The sequence below is a fragment of the Abramis brama genome (assembly GCF_963993115.1).
Source record: "Abramis brama genome assembly, chromosome: 15".
Classification (NCBI taxonomy): domain Eukaryota; kingdom Metazoa; phylum Chordata; class Actinopteri; order Cypriniformes; family Leuciscidae; genus Abramis; species Abramis brama.
In genome coordinates, this window is record NC_139977.1 from 35,209,598 (window position 1) to 35,215,621 (window position 6,024).

Sequence of the window (6,024 nt, forward strand, 5' to 3'; positions counted from 1 at the left end):
TTGCTTAATTGGCTTAATATGCTATTTATGTTTAAAGCAATAAAACAGAAAGAAAGAAAGAAAGAAAGATGTTCTGTACTTTATACACTCTAAAAAATGAAACATGGCTGTTGTTGATCCAAAGAAATGTAACTATGCTCAAATTAAATAATGTTCTTGTGTTTGTGCATTAAAACTAAAACAGTTGTGTTGACAGAATTAGAAAAAGTAATTTGTCAAATTTACACAACTCACTTAAGTTAAATTAACGAAATGCAGTTGTGTTACTGCTGCAGTACCGCACTTTGGTCAACAGGTGGAGCTATATTTGCGCATGCGCAAATATTTCAAAGCACGTTAAATGCGACACTTATCTTTTAGCGCTTGTTCTCCATTTTGAGGGAATCAAATCATGCTCAAACGGAGGATGCAATCAACATTTTGTATTTATCTGGACCAAAAGGTGAGTTATTTTACTTCCTATCCTTTAATATTGAGGCTGTCAGTAAATTAGAATAGTCAATCGCTGTTTTTGTTGGTATTTTATTGAAGTTGCTTTTAGCACTCGTCCTCAAGTGGTGTTGTTAGCGTTTTTTAGTTCTTATGTGATCTTTTAAACTCGCTAAACTTTGATAATGTTTGAATTCACCCATACAAAAAATGGCAAATGACCTTATTTTTTAATATAAAATTGCTAGTTAATAAGAGTTTCTCCATGTTGTGCCCCAATAACGCAGTTTTATCTAGTTTTAGTATACATTTTAATAACTTCCTTAATGTTGAGCATTTTTATTTAATGTCAGATAATAACTCTGAAACTTTTGAAGTACAGAATAACACATGGGCCTATGGCAATAAACAGCTTATTAGGTCATCCAAAATAATTTTACTACAGTTTATTAGTCAGCAACCTAGAGTTTTTTTTTTTTTTTTTTGTATTATTATTATTCTTTGACTCACATATTCATTTTTTGTTTCCTCAGAATTTTGGAGTCCTACATGTGAGGTGCATAGATTGTGGCTCTTCTCACACATCCAGATCTAAGCTTTTACACTTCAGGTTGGTACATGGACACAGACAAAGTTTTAAAACATGGAATTCGCTGTGGTCCCACTTATGCTCAATACTTGTGCAGGTTATCAAGGTGCTGATGGACAGAACATTTACGCACAGGAGGCATGAGATGATTGAAGATTTGCCTTTCGTCACTGAATTTAATAACAGATAGCCAGCACTCTTTAGAGGTAAGTCTTTATAAGTAATGTCAGCTGTGATGAATTGCTTGGATGGTTATTGTATGCAATTCCAAATTATAAATTGAAGTCTTTTAGATGTAATTCAGATAAATGCTGTTAAAGAAATACTGTTAGTGTATGATAATATTGTAACGATTCACAAATTTATCAGCATCCAACCTGATTTGTCCTTTTTGTTCATTTCTAAACCCAGCTCCTCAAAACTTTCAAAAAGACAGAAGGAACAGCGGCACAGAAGATCATAAGCATCCTATCAGTTATGAATCTGGTATGTTCTGTTATATTCTTCATCACTTTAAATCTGACAATAATTCACTATAGATTAAATAGTATACCCAAAGATGAACATTATTTACTCAGCTTCATGTCACCGAATCCCTTTTATTTTTAGCTTTTCTAACTAAAAAGGTAAATTATGTGGTTGTCCTGCTCATTTCTGTCCATGAATAAAAGTCAACGGTGAGTTCCTGTTCTGAAGCTTCTAAAGTCACATGCAATTGTTTGATGCTATTGAAGCTTCGGAAGAAGAATTCACCATTGACTGTCATTGTAATGACAGAAAAGAGCAGGAAAACCAGGAAAATTTTAATTTCCTAGGAAGGAAAAAAGACTTTGGGAGTTTGAATGACATAAGTGTCAGTAAAAAAATACAGAATTGTTGGGTATCCCTTGAATTTTGGTATATACGGTCTGGAATGTTAATATGTATATGCTTAATTCTGTTTTAATTTCAGAGCTTGTTCGTCGCTTTACCCTATTTCTCAGCAGCATCAGATTTGTGATTTATGCACCTACAATTGGAACAGCTCTGACATCCAAGATTATTTAATAGCTTTTCTGTTGCAAAGCTTTTGGTTTAGAACCATTTATTAGTTTTATTGTACTGGTTCTCTGAATTTTGAGGCCCTCACAGATGCAGTTGCAGATAATATTTTTTTTGGCTCTTGTATAAATAACTTTGGCATAATTTGTGTTAATTATTCTGAACACTGCTTATTTGTCTCATTGTTCAGAATGACACCACTGGGAAAAGGTGAATGCATCTTGAAAGCACTTGCTGTTTACCTGGACTAGGCCCTCTCAAACCTTGTGCATGGTAAATTATTTACATTTATAAAAAATCTTGTATGTTTCTCTAAAACCAACTGATCTGTTTTTAATTGTTGCTTTTTGTATTTGACTTTTTTTTTTTTTTTTTTAGGATGTTGAACATGAAGTCCTAACCTCAATACGCAAGACCACCTTAGGAATCTATGTGGTCAAACATGAAGGAGCAGAGGCTACAGATCCTTACAAAGATGTTGGCATCATGATTTACAGCATCTAAATACATGACAACCTGAACAATGTGCATAAGTGTGTTCTTCGATGCTTGGTCTTATTTACGCCTGAAAAATTTACTCCTGTAATCTGAGGTTAGGAACATTTCTGCGCTTTCTATAATGTTGCACTGTTGACTATTACAGTACTTTTGTTTCAATATCAACCATGTTACATTCCTTTGAATAATAGTCTTGTTTTTAACAACTGATAAATTATTTGCTGCTTTTTTTGCAGAACACCTTTATAAGTAATGATTGATAAATCCTTTCACCTAAAGGCAATATGCTTCTTTTTTTTAAATTAATTATTTTCTTGAAAAGTGAAGGCAGTCTTTACAGAGTAATTATTGTGTAAATGTTCACAATGGAAATGTTTGTAAAAATGTAAACAAAATTGTAAAAAAAGAAAAAGTGAATGTATTCATTGAATAAACTCATAATGAAACTGGATTATTTGTTTTGGTTGAATGTAAAAATATTAATTTTAGGATAATTGAACTTAATTAACTTAATTGTTTTGGACAAAATTAAGACTGTTAACCTTATTCAACTAAACGGCATTGGATTAACCTTATGTAATGAACTTAAGTTTATTGAAATAAATAATGTTACATAAATCCAACATAACCCAGTTATGTGGGACCGGTTGACATAAAATAGTTAATTAAAGCCAACATATCATTTCTTAGAGTGTACTGCACATAGCTGAGTATTGTATATTGTACAATATTGTTTACATATTTCAAATAGTTTTGTGTAGGCTTCGTCAAACTTCAAGCTTTTAAAACTACTTCAAACTTTCAGGTTAGGCTTTTTCAAGCCTCATTTTTGTACAGTCTATGATCCACACAAACCGAGGCCTCGTTTGCTCGTTTGTCATTAGTCACGTGATTTTCACGTTAACAACACAAGCCTTGAATCGCGGCTTCATCTGGCACGCCCATTTTGTCTCGACACAAGCTCTGACGCCGCAACACATTCTCACTCCCAACTCGTCACATATGGACGCTTGGCCAGGACCCCTTGGCGTCACTTTTCAACGATCTGGGTATACCTTTAGCGTCAATTTTCAACGTGCAGGGTAGTCCGATAGACTTCTATAGAACTCTGAACTGGAGCCTGCGGCGTTGAAATTTGACGTCTTGGGGAACCGTTGTCCGCGGTGAATGGGCCGAGACTACAATAAATACAAAATTAAAAGGAATAGTCTACAATAAATGATCTATGCCAGGGCTAGTCAAATGGCAGCCCCCAGATCCAGTGGTGTAGTCTACGTGATACGCAGGTAAACGCCGTATACGGTATACCCACTAGAAAAGGCCAAGGATTTGCATATACCCACTTAAAAAAAGCGTGAGGATACGTATCAACTTCGTTTTGTGTCAGAACTTTCACACTTTCATTCATAAATTCATCCCGTCTGTGTTTGCGAAGCGACGGATCGAATCGCGGAATCCAGTCACAAATGAAACTTGCTATATAAAGCAGAACGTCACGGAATTTGGCTATTTTTGAATGAATAAATCAAAAGTAGCTGCTGTACAATGAATAAAATCTCGATATGGACTAGTGTCTATGAATATTAAAGCTAAAAGAGACTGCAATTGTTCTACGCGTCTCTGGGAATGAGCGCTCAGTGTGTGCTCCACTACACACACACACACACAGAAGCACGCGTGACTCACGCTCGTGGTGTTTTCAGGGTTATATTAGAGTATACTCACTACAAAAAACTAGACTACACCACTGCCCAGATCATCTTTATCTGGCCCTTCAACTAGTTTTTGATGCTTAAAACCTCTCGCAATCTGATATCAAAGTGCCCTCTGCGCAAAGGTTTAGCGCGTTCATAGGCAACTGCATTCAGCGGTGAATTTAACAACGCACATGGTGAGCAACTGCATTCAGCGGTGAATTTAACAACGCACATGGTGAGCAACTGCATTCAGCGGTGAGTTTAACGACGCACATGGTGAGCAACAGCATTCAGCGATGAGTTTAACAACGCACATGGTGAGCAACAGCATTCAGCGGTGAATTTAACAACGCACATGGTGAGCAACAGCATTCAGCGGTGAATTTAACAACGCACATGGTGAGCAACTGCATTCAGCGGTGAGTTTAACGACGCACATGGTGAGCAACAGCATTCAGCGATGAGTTTAACAACGCACATGGTGAGCAACTGCATTCAGCGGTGAGTTTAACAACGCACATGGTGAGCAACAGCATTCAGCGGTGAGTTTAACAACGCACATGGTGAGCAACAGCATTCAGCGATGAGTTTAACAACGCAGGTATAACGGCATTCAGAGGTGAGTTTAACCAAAACAACGCCCAACTGCAGGTAAAACAGCATTCAGAGGTGAGTTTAACAACACTCCATGGCGCGTTCAAGTAAGCATTTAAGCGTTTTCTTGTCATAGGTAACGTTAACGTTAAGTGACACTGCTTTAACTAGAGCATGCTGGATAACGTATTTTTATCGGAGGTTTGTTGATGTTAATAAATATACTGCTATATAATACGCTACGATTGTGTTCAATTAATCAAAGTTTTATTTATTTATATTTATTAAATCCTCTTAATTAATAACGCTGACGTCACTGTATGGGGCGATCCCAAGGTCCATTGCGATTTTCCACTCGGTAAGTAGAAGAGTTAATTAATAGAGATGGATACTATTCTTAAATGTACACATCAAAAACTTTTGAATCAGGACAATAAGTTGTGTTTAGAACCTTTAGACGTGTAAGGTGGCAATTTTTTCGTATGACGGAAAATGATAGAAGACATTATTAAAACATATCATAGCTTGCTACACCACATGTGCAGGCTAGCAAAGTTAGCTAATCAAATACTGAAAGTTAATTTTTGTCGCATTTAATCATGCAAGGTACAATTATAGGGGAAAGTAAGATTTCCAGTATTACATTAGCCCACAACTATTATCCAACATTGTAAATGTTCAGATGAAGAACGGTGTTGCCAGATTGGTTTGTTTTACAGCCCAGTAATTGTTTAAAATCCACACAAAATTATATAATAAACACCCAAATAAATCTACAATAAACAATACAGATTAATTCATAACTACAACCTTGTGAATTATCACAAGTTTTCAATATGAAATAAAACAATTAATGTGTATAATTAATGTAATAAGTATAACTTATTGAATGATTCATATATATATATATTTGAGCGGACACAACTTTTTCTAGTATTTTAGACATAAAAGGTAGATTTGAAATGGGTCTATAATTTGCTAGATTATGCGGGTCTAATTGTGGTTTCTTAATGAGAGGTTTTATCATTGCCAGTTTAAATGTTCTTGGAACATGACCTAAAGATAAAGACGAGTTAATAATATTGAGGAGAGGCTCTTCCACTACAGGTAACACTTCCTTCAGTAGTTTAGTTGGTATAGGATCTAATAAACATGTTGTTGTTTTAGATGAAGTGA

The 6,024-nt window shown here is 35.4% G+C and overlaps 1 long non-coding RNA gene across 1 annotated transcript; it reads left to right on the plus strand.

Annotated features, from left to right (window-relative positions):
• The first annotated feature begins 331 nt into the window (after window positions 1-331).
• On the plus strand, window positions 332-3,008 carry LOC311098222. The gene is made up of 6 exons (XR_014609410.1): window positions 332-442; window positions 963-1,039; window positions 1,116-1,224; window positions 1,430-1,504; window positions 2,250-2,332; window positions 2,438-3,008. It is a non-coding gene; the product is annotated as an uncharacterized lncRNA (long non-coding RNA).
• The last annotated feature ends 3,016 nt before the right edge of the window (window positions 3,009-6,024 follow it).